Raw genomic sequence first — 12223 nt, 5'->3', positions numbered from 1 at the left:
GTCAGCCTTCTCTCTGGTGATTACAGGTTGCTGCAATGAGTGAGTTTGTGTGTGGGCCCTTTAAGACCCAGATCTTTCCCGCTTTCAGCCGATAGATAGCTTTTCTGGGGTGTCCTCGCTGCAGTTAATAGCCAGCAAAGCCAGATAGTAAGACCTCCCTCTCAGTTGGGCTGAGTCCGAAGGATGGTTATAGCAGTATTGCCACCGTTCTGGACCTCACTCCTCCAGGGAGGGCTCGTACCTTAGGTTGGCTCCCACCTGGCCAGCTGAGAAGCTCCGCTGCTCCCAAAGGTGAGTTTTTTCCTCTCCAGCCGGAGTTACTGCCACTTCTGCTTTCATCAGGACTGTCCCTTGTCGTGGGGGCTCTTTTTATCCAGTTTTTAATTTTCAATCCAGGGTGATTCTTCCCAAAATTGTTGTAACCTGGTTGTGTTCGTGGGAGGAAGTGAGCTCAACGTCTGCTCACAGCGCCATCTTGACGAGAATTCCCTCCATTGATTCTTATCAGGCTGACAAAAAACAGAAACCAAAAATGTATCACCCAACACACATAAAGGACATTTATACTTATGGTCATCATGAAACAAATATGAAAATAATTTGTTCCATAGTTATTTTGAGTGATGAGTGGCCAAAAAACATTATTTTGTATCATCAGAACTTTTTAGTATTAATTTAAAAATCAAAGAAAAACTTATATTTCAAATCTTTAAATGCATATTACTTTTAATGCAATTTTATATCTGGGTTTACCTTATAATAAAAAAATTGGATCATGATCACAACAAAAGATCACAAAGATAAATCAGTTATGGCCATTATCAGTCTAATAATCTTTGGCCTTCCTACTAATAAAATATTTTCTTTAATCTTTAAAGAATTTTGATTGCCTGAGAACTTGGAATAAGCTAAAGCTTAAGAACCACTTATAATATCTGTTTATTGTTTTGTAAGTTATATAAAATATCTTAGGGCATTTTACATAGCAATAAACACTTCATACATCATTTGAGAATTCTGATAGTGCTTTAACCTTCTCCAGTTTCACAGTAATGCACTGTGGCCAGAGCCCATTGGTGAAGGTGAAGCACCATGTGGGGAAGCTCTGAAAACCGCGCTATAATTAGCTTGATTAGTTTCTCTACATGCTTTGAGTCTTTTTTTTAAATATAGAGTGGAAGAATTTGTCTAAATCAGAAAAACAAGAGTGTTATTTTTATATTAACCAAGTAGTATTATTATTATATATCAAAGAATTTTTATAAGAGATCATTTAAGGAATTAAAAATATGGGTTTTTTTTAGTTAAAACAAAGTGAAGTCTTTGTGTTATCATAAATCTATAATTTCATTTGCAATTTTCTTTTCTGCAATGGCATAATATTCTGAGGAACTCCATTTTTGTTTTTCAGATTTTCATTGTATATAGCTTCCAACACAAGATCGTTTAAATTTTCTTATGTCTTTTAAAAATTTTTATAGGCAAATTTGTATTTTATTATACACATTTAGTCAGAATATAACAATATGTTTTAAAGTAAATGTATAAAAATAAATTTGCTGATAATTGTAATGGCCTAAATTTAAATACTGATTTATCTACCTTTTGCCTTATGGTTTTACTCTATTCGTTCAAGCAACATACACATATGCACACACACATATGAAGATACATACACACATCTATATCTTGCATCAGTGTACGTACACAACATAACTACATTCTATATCTATAAACATATAGTGTGTGCACACACATTTAATATTACTCCTTATGATATAAAATGTACGTTCTTTTTCTCTGAGTCAAAAGATCAAAGCTGTGTAAAAGATAACAGAACAATTCAATTTTTCTCCTGGCTACTGGAGAATGAGGAAGGTGAATCATGATTAGTTTGACATTCTTCCTTTCTTTTTTATAAAGACAAGCTTAATAGAAAGATCAGAAGCTTACAAGATGATTTCCAAAAGTAGAAGCAGTAGCAAAACTGATTTTTGCTGTGTAAACAGCATTTCCTGGGAGTCCTTGAATTGTCACAAACTCACTGTGTAGCTTAGGGTATTTGTAAAATCTGGACTTCGGTTTCTTTATTTGTGTAATCAAAGCACTGAAAAAGAGCAGTGGCAGTTAATGTGTTTCTAAAATTCAACACACTATAATAATTACACTTAAGAATAAAAGACTAGATAATGCAGGCCAACCCCCTTTTAGAGAACATTTAGAAAAGATGTGTAAAATATTAGAAATGCCTGATTGAAACAACTGGGAAACTAACCAGATAGTAAATAAATACAGGTCCAAACTGGGAAATGGACGGAAATCCAAATTTATTTATTTGGCTTGGGGTTATTTCTGCCTTTGGCAAATTGCTGATCTTGAACACAGGGGTTTAGAGATTGTGCAACGCTTTTGACACACTTGAGGGTCTGGTGTAACACTAATCAAAATCCAGGAAATGCCATAGTGAGCCCTCATCACTTTGGAATGGAATCCTAAAAACCTATATTCTAAATAAGGAGGAATTTTATTTTTTTATAAAGAGATTTTTATTTATTTATTTCTTTAAAGATTGGCACCTGAGCTAACAACTACTGCCAATCTTCTTTTTTTTTCTCTTTTTGCCTTTTCTCCCCAGATCCCCCCAGTACATAGTTGTATATTTTAGTTGTGGGTCCTTCTAGTTGTGGCACGTGGGATGCCACTTCAGCGTGGAACGATGAGCAGTGCCATGTCCGCGCCCAGGAAAGGAACCAGCGAAACCCTGGGCCGCTGCAGCGGGGTGCGCAAACTTAACCACTTGGCCACAGGGCCGGCCCCCCAGGAGGAATTCTTAAAAAATCAGATTGACTGGAATCCCTCTGTAGGTAACCAGAGTGACCCAGACAATTCCACCACTGAGAGGAGACTGCTTTGTTGTCGTTTGGCACATCTGTCAGAAGCACATGGTCATCTTCCCCAGAGGAGCAGAACATCATATCAGACCTCAAATTAGTTCTATAATTCTTAAAATACAGTATCTGTCTCACAATCAGTGGATCCAGATATTGGAATTATCAGACAATTAACTTCAAAATAACTATGCTTTCTTTATTCAATGAAGTAAAACAATTAAATATTTCAATAGAGAGTTGAAAACCATAAAAATGTGACAGTAACCTTGAACAAGTACTAAATAGAAATTTTAGAAATTGATATGTTAAGTAAACTTAAGACGTTAGTGAGTATGATTATCAATTGTTAAAAAACAAAAATCAGGGCCTGCCCCATGTCCAAGTGGTTAAGTTCTATGCCCTCCACTTCATCGACCTGGGTTCACGGGTTCGGATCCCAGGTATGGACATACTCCACTCATCAGCCATGCTGTGCAGGCATCTCACATACAAAGCAAAGGAAGATTGGCATGGATTTAGCTCAGGGCTAATCTTTCTCAAGGGAAAAAAGGGGAGGATTGGCAACAGATGTTAGCTCAGAGTGAATCTTCCTTATCAAAAAAAGAAAGAAAGAAAAAATTCAACCAAGCAGCTTTGAAGATCTAATTGGCGTTATTAAGCAATTCATGAATTAAGCAGCATCTCATCCAGTAAGCAGGCAGACGTTTCAAAGGACTATATAAAATACAAGTTTTTTATTGCAAAGAGGGTGGGACAAGGGAATTATTAACATAAGAAGAGAAAGAACTATTTCAGGTCAAGTCATCTTATTTTCAAGGAAGGAAAGGCAGGGGTTTTATCATGCAGATTATCTCACTAGTGCACCTGGGGAAATTTCAGATTGACTGTTTAAAAGTCATATTCCTGGGAGAAACTGAAACTGATTCGTCTTGGTTTGCTGTCCTGGGGGCCATTTTGGGTCTGTTTTTCTTTCTTTCTTTGTTTTTTAACACAGTAAATGGAATACAGAAGTAAATTAAAGCTAAATGAACAAAGAATAACTGGAAATCCATTGTGCATTTCAATATCTAGAGTTCTCAATAACTCATGGTAAATGAAAAAAGCATAATTGAAATGTGAAATTATTCAAACTGAGTGTTAATGGAAATATGACATGTAAATACTTGTGGTATAAAGTTAAACAGAACATAGAGGAATACTTGTATCCTTAAATACATATATTAGAAAAATTTAAAACTAAAGTCAATGAGATACTCATATATATAAAAACATATATATGTATGAAAAATAGTAATGAAATATAAAGCAGTCACCTAATAAAAAGAAAATTAACAAAGCTACCTATGGCTCTTTAAAAAGACTAAAAGAGACTGATGAAAAATGAGACGACAATAATAATCAACGTTAGGGATATTACAGTAGGTCTTGCGTATGGTAACGATATATTAAAAGAATACTTGGATAAAATTAATGACGACGTCTTTGAAAATTTAAAAGAAATGGGCAAATTCTGAGAGAAACAATTACAACTTATCTAAACTAACAAAATGATATATAGAAAATCTAAATATTTTTCTACAATGTATTATAAATATTTTTAAACATATAGAAAAGTAAAAAGAATTTTGTAGTGGATACTTCTATACCCACTACCTAGATTCTAATACTAATATTTTACTAGTCCCATTTTATCACATAAGTATCTAAACATTCCTCTATCTAACCATCAATCCATCTTATTTTTAATGAATTTGAAAATAAATTATAAACATCAGTACAGTTTTCCCTAATTAGCATGCATACTATTAACCAGAGTTCAATTTTTATATGTTTCTATTGAAGTAAAACTTGCATATAATGAATGATACAAATCTTAAATGAGTTTTGACAAGTGTATACACCTGTGTATCCCTAAATCCTATGAAGGTACAGAACGGTACCTAATCGCCCCTTCCAGTCAACCTCAGCTTCCTCCAAGATAACCACTCTTCTGATTTTCTACAATAATTATTTGCCTGTTCTAGAATGTCATATAAATGGAATCATAAGGCATGTATTTTTAACGCAAGGCTCCTTTCACTTAGTACAATGATTTTGAGATTCATGTATGTTGTGAATATAAGTAGTTTATTTCTTTTTGTTGCTAAGTAGTGTTTTATTGTATGAATATACTGCAATTTCTTTATCCATTCTTATACTGATGGATACTTATCCTATTTTCAGCTTCTGACTATTAGGAATAAAGCTGATATGAACATCTTTAAGAAGTTATTCATAAAGTGCATTCAGAAATGTAAAGGATAAAACATAGTTGAGACACTTTTGTGGAAGAACAGAGTTTGAGGACTTGTATTATAGGGTTTCAAGGCCTAGGATAGACAAATATTGCAAATAAAGACAATGGAAACCTAGAAACAATCACACACACATACGGAACTTAATTTATGATAAAAGTGGCACTATTAGTATTTATATAAAAATGGCGTGTCTACTATTAGCAGTAAAGTATCATTTGCACCACCAATATTAGTACTCAGAGTAAAATTAATGGTATGACTTTTAGTGTTCAGTCACCAGTTGTATGTATGTCTTTCCATGAAGTACAGAATTGGAGGTTTTGATGTGAAAAGTTCACTTTTTCTTCAAGGTAGTATATAAAGAACCATTTCTTTTAAATAGAGGCCCCCTGAAGCTCTCTGGCTGCAGGACCAGACTCCAATCAAGAGTCTATTAAAGTCAAATACCTACGAAGTAGAGAACAAGTTACTTTTCCTCAACATGGGTCATGTCCTTCTTTGTCCAATTAAGACTTTCATTCAGATAGGTGACAGGAAAACCAACTTAAAAAGAATCCCCTATGTTTGCTTTTTAAAAAAGGAGAAAATACACCTTGAAGAACTAATGATTGATATACTGTAAGAATCAATGATATACCTTTACACACTCAGATTTTCCAATTAAAACTTGCCAGGAGGAATGCAGAGCTTCTCATATATGAACAAGTTACCACCTCTTGTTTTGATGCAATGAGACATATTATTGTACACTCATATTATTTTCAGTCCAATGTACATTTGATTAAAACTTTTATTTTGATTTCTACTTCATAAGGACTGAATGGAAGGATATATTCATGCGATATAGTGAATGTTGACAGAAATAGAAATTATTTTACCTTGAAATTCAGGCTTCCTAGGCTATGTTGCTCTTTTGATGGTAAAAAAGTGAGTCAGAAGATTAAAAAATATTAATTGTGCCCAGAAAGTACAAATGAGATGATAGTTGAAGTATTTACACGTGGCCATAAGATGGGACAGGAAACTCAAGTTTAGTTTCACTTTTCCATTCATCCACTTCCTATGTAGGAACATCTGAGAATGTTCTATATCTGAATATTATAGAGGACACTATATCAGAATAAGCGAATTTAAGGGCGGGGGTGGGGTGTCTGAACAAGTGTCAGTCATAGTCTCCTAATCTATTCGAAGGCAGGAAGAGGCAGAGCCAATTGTTTTCCTTTGCCACGGTAAAAATTAAATAAAAGGGCTTTATGTTGAAAGAGAGCTATCCAAGAGTTGGAAAAGAAAGCAGAGAGGAGATTTTGAGGAATATTAAATCCATCTACAAAAATGGGACTGTCCCCAAGGATCACTTCTGGAATATAAGAAAGTGGTGCTGATACTTTGGGATTGGCTACTTCTCACTTGGAGTTTGCTGACTGGCAAAATCTGTAAATATATCCAGAACTTCTGTTTTAGAGAGGGAGGAGAGAAGTATGATGAGGAAGTGGTTGCTCTTTAGCTTGCTGTGTATAGAAGTTATCTGAGTTCTTGAAGATGCTGGTCTTCCACTCAACAGGCCACCTGGCAAGATCGCCTAGGCCTCTCTCATGTGTCATATTACAGAGGAACCATTGGATGTGCTTTATGATGAGTGAGAGTGAGTGAGACAGCAAATCTAAGCTCCTGGACACCACCTATTCATAGCTGAGATTTAGCAGAGAAAGCCAGCTAAGAGGAACCCCAAGACCAGGTATAGATCTCCTATCACCAAGGTATGTACCTGTAGTATGTCTCCATATCTCTCCCTGCTTCCTCTAGGTGATGGGGCAGAAAGAGGGAGGACAGAGGAGATGAGGGAAGAGCCTTTCAAAAGTGGTAAAAACTCAGAAAGGGAGCTTCTAATCATGATTGCAATGTTAGTTCTTGAATTCGATCACATAGCTTGTCCATAGGATACTGAAATTTAGACTAAAGGAAAAAACAAACAAGAAACGCTTACATTAAAATTAACTATCTCACTGTTGTTGCCAAAAGTAAATTTATTTATATATTAATAAATATTAAAAAATATTAATATGTGTGCACATCTGACTTGCAGTAGTCCAATATATACCAGTTATAAAAATAAGATATAGTAAGATTAGAAAACTTGTGTTGTTTCTGCTTTGGGCCCCTTATGACTCATTCCAGTCTCCCTGGGTTATCAGTCTAGTAACCTGTCAATCTAAATTCTCTGTGACAGCAAACACTTCTACTTCTTCCAATTAGGTAAGTGAGTCTTTAGCTAAGAGGTTAGGTGTGAGAAATGAATGAGGGTCAACACATGAATGCAAGGTGGCTGTGTGAGAACATAGCGAGCTTCCAGTATAATCTGAAGAAGCCTGGAGAAAGATTCAGATGTATGAATAGATGATGAAACAAAATATGGGAAACATGAGAGAAAATAGTTTTATGTTCAAGGAAGTAGAGGAAAAGAGAGATAATAAATAGGATATTTTATGGCTAATGAAGGACTCCAAAGCACACAGGATCCATACCCCACAACATTTATACCGTGAGCATCACCATGCTGTACTGCAGATACTCTTAAAAAAAGAAACAATGATAACCATAGTCATGAGAAATATTCAGTAAAACAATGCTATTCACCGTGAGACAATAACCACCTACTTCATAAAAGTTTTTCAAAACTCCAGCTTCTTGTATCTTTAATAGGCTATTGGAGGGCAGAAAATTATAACTCCTCGAGCAGCAAGCATAGTATCATGATTTACCTCTGCTAAAAATAGAAAATCTTTACGTACATCTGTTGGAAATACTGTTCCACAAATGTCAGCATCATGCTTTGTTTTTTAACTTTATCAATAATATCAATAGAACTCTACTTGATTTCAGTCACTCTGAAGAATCCAAATGCACACTACATTCTCCAGGGCCCCAGGCCCTGAAACGAAGACATCAGCTCTAAATAAGGAAGAAACAGAAAGGGCAAAAAGGTGCTTGAGGAGAGCTTGTAACTGAAATGAGAAAAAATAAATAAATGTGTGTGTTTTGAACACGTATTAAGTTTCACCAAAATTTTAACATATAAAGCTTTCAAGTCCTGTGGTTTTCACTATACTAATATATATGTGTTTATGATTGATGGCTAGTCATAACATCAAGAGTCTTCTGATGTATCTTGTAGATACCATATCTGAGTTACTTTATGTACTCACATCCACATCTTTCCACTCTCAGTACTGAAAATTGCCCAGCCTTGTAAATGGAAATAGAATATCTCTTCTAAATTTTTAGTGAGATATTAATAAGTAGTCCATGATAAAATGGACTATAAGTTTGAGAAATGCTGGCTTAAAAAGTTAAATTAGAATTTCTAAGAAAATTTACTATCTTAATGAGAATTGTATTATGTGAAAATATGAGTAAAATTGTAAAATATTATAAAAATATTAGTGGGAGACATCCAGCTTTGGGGGTATTGGAGATGGTCAAGAAATGAGATGCTTGAACAGGTGGGAACTGGTGCTTTATAAGAATTTAAAGTCACTAATGCTGTGACGTAAGGAGCAGAGAAAGTGAGGCTGAAGAAAGCAGCAGAAATGCAACTATGTGGGCATTGTAGGATATTTTATGGTTTTATTGCTATTCTAAGAGAAATAGAAAGGCTTTGAAAGATTTCAAACAGAGGAGTAAATAACCTGGGTGATGAAAGTTGACTGTGGCAGCACTAGAATGGATTTAGGTGTGGAAGGATGAAAAGAAGGAGGATACAAGTCAAGGGAACATACCAGTAGATGAGACGAGGTGAAAGACCTTTGGACTAGAATGATGCACAGACGTGAATATGTCCAAGGAATTTTTAGTAATTGACCCACATGTTCATTAAATTTTTAGTGCCTGCTGTGGAACAAGAGCTGTTCTAGTCAGAGGAGCTATGTCAGTGAACAAGACAGATAAGGACTCTGCTTTCTTAGTGCTTATTCCACTAGCCCCAGAAGGACAAAAACCCAAGTAAACAAACAAACTGAATAGGTAATATAGTTTAACATGATGATAATGACTCTGCAGAAAATAAACCAAATATAAGACTATTTAGAAATTAGAATACATAGAATTGAAAATAAAGTTGTTGAAAATAAAATCTAGTGGACAAGTTAAATAACAGATTAAAATCAGCTGAATTAAAAAAGTTGAATGGAAAAATATTAGCTAGAATGAAACAAAGAGAAAAAGAAATCAGAAAAAATACATGGAAGAGAAATTGAGAGAAAAGGAGGCAATTTATGGCAATAAAGTTCAGAACACTGGTGACCTTTAGGTGAGTATTGATTATAAATGACATAATGATGCCTTCTGGAATACTGGAAATGTGCCATATCTGGGGTGTGTACAAAAATTAATTCGTATCAAGCCACTTTCTTGTAATTTGCTCAACTTACTGTAAGCTATGCCTCCAAAAAAAGTGTAAAAACAAAACAACAAGAGGATAGAAAGAAAAATTGAAAGATATGTCTAGCTAGAGTTATGTGCAGGGAAGCAAGTGAATAGATAAGAAGCAAGGTGAAAAGAAGTGGAAAATTTCCAATGATGGCTTTGTTAAACATTTTTGGAACAACAGTAGAATCATGAATTAAAAAGAGAGTCTTTGGGTTAACTTTAATGGGTGAGAAGAGAGTTTGAGTTTTGCTTATGTTAGCTGATGTTTTTAAGGATCTCTTCAGTCCCTCTGTAGCTCCACAGAATGTTTGTGTAACATAGTGAGAGGGGTAAGCTGTAGCAATGCGTCTCATGCTACATTTAGATGTTAGATATTAAACAGTGAAAATTATTCTTGTCATTCATTTAAAGCAAAGACCTCGAAAAGAGGCAACGGTGGACTTGCTAAAAAGGATGTTAGGATTTGGAATATACTGTGATATCCAGTTGCATATTCAATAGTGACCATTGGAAAAGTCATATCTTCTTATAAGCAAAGTGCAGTGTATGATACTATACTGCACCTCTAGTACAATGCAGAGCATTTTGCATCACTAAGATTCCTATAACTGTTCCTTAATAACTTGATATTTTATTTACTGATGTAAAAGAATGCTCATATTACTGAAGACTCTGTCACAGGTTAAGTTCTCCAGCAGATACTGAGGTAGAATTTCAGATGTAAGATGTGTATTAGGAAACAGTCCCTGTGAAGGGAAGGATCGGGAGAGGAAGAAGTTAACCATGATACAAACCCTACATAGTTTGGCCAACTCAGCAGGGAACTCTAAAATGAGTACTGCCCATCAGAATGTCCTACATCAGACAGAAATGGCTGAGATTTTATACCCTGCCTCACCAGAGACAATAGCTCAGAGTTGTGGGAACGGTAAGCACAAAGCTAGCAGCAAGTATTGAGGCTGTTTGTAAATGGGGTCGTTCCTGTTTACACATCTTATTATCAGACCCATATGTTCTTCTTTTTGAGGATGCAGTACCACTTTTTGTTGTCTGATTTTATGAATATACTGCATGCTGGAGGATGGCAAAACATCCTCACAGAGTGTTGTTTCTGAGCTGGCACTTCAATTATGTCTTCAACAGACCATGACAATGGTCTAACCGAGGAAGCTTATAGGTGATTAAGTATGAGATATGATAAATGTATCTAATGTTCATGATTCCATACCTCACATATTAAATGGGTCCACTGGTCTGACATGATCTTATGTGAGATTCCACGTCGAAGGAGCAAAAACTTCCACATGCTCTCATACTGTAGTGCTGATTGGGTTCTGCAGTCAGAGAAGGTGAACCCATGGATGGAATGTGGTACAATCTCTATGAGAAAAAACTGCTGCCACTCCAGGATGGAAGAGTCCCTATGCAGTCAATCTAAACCATGTAGTTGGTTGGTCTCTTCAAAGGATTAAGCCATATCAGGGGCTCAGCACTGTTCATTACGGCTGGAAGGTTGTACATTTGGCATCAGCAGTAGATGACTCAGTTTTGACAAGTATGGGTTTGTGGTGTTGGCCGTCAGTAGCCTCCATCTCTATCACAGTGGCCACTTCATTCGTGTATCTGTTATGGCAGGACTGGGTTGCCCAGTAACAGAGGGGTTTATATAAATGCCTGAATCATTTTGCCTTTACTATGGTGGATGATTTCTAGCAGGCATTAGAGGCTAATACAAAGCTTTTCACTTTTTATGCCACTCATATATGTTCACACTCGAGCCTCCATCCCAGTCTTTCTTGTTTCCCAATCTTTGAGAGAATTTTCCTTTGCTAATGCTTTTCATGGCCACTATTAAGTGTGGCTGAGATGAAAACTCTGTTCATTTCAGTTAGCACCCACATACCACAATAACCAAGTACCCACATCTATAAATTAAGCTTGTTTTCATTGTCCTCCCCCTTCAGCTGATCCAATGGGCTTCTTCCATAAAACCAGAGGCAGATATTGAGGAAAGAGGACTGAGAGGGCTGCTGTAGGATTGGTAGATGCCATAGTTCTTGTAACTTCTAGTCCTGTTTGTGTTCATTTATGCCTTTACCACTTTATTTTACAATGGATTATTTATGGGCCTTCATGACCACATGACTTGGTAGGTCTGACAGTACACAGCTCATGATAGCAGCTCCAGCCACATGGTAGTTTAACGTCCCATGGTCAAGTCTTCCATACCTTGCAGGGCCCAGAGGCTTGCCAAAACTTGTTCTTCAAAAGGCATAGAATTCTCTGCTAGAGGTTTCGTGACCTTGCTTCAGAAACTCAGGGCCCGTGTCATAGTGCCTTTAACATGGCTTACCACAGACTCCACATAGAATATTTTCACCCCATTGATACAACCAACTTCATAAAATGTGCCAGATTCTGTGGCCCCAGTAAGAGGGATGCTTATACCAGATCTTGGGCCTACTCCAGAGGACTTTCCTGCTTTGAGATCTACTCAAAGATGGAAGCCTTTTGCGTTGCCTGGTATATGGGACAGCACATTCTTAGGGACAAAATTTGCTGTCTCCAGAACCTGAAGTGGTCCCCCAGGAATTGTGCTTCCTTCTTTGT

The sequence above is a fragment of the Equus asinus genome, chromosome 18 (assembly GCF_041296235.1).
Source record: "Equus asinus isolate D_3611 breed Donkey chromosome 18, EquAss-T2T_v2, whole genome shotgun sequence".
NCBI lineage: Eukaryota > Metazoa > Chordata > Mammalia > Perissodactyla > Equidae > Equus > Equus asinus.
This window is presented reverse-complemented; position numbering follows the sequence as displayed.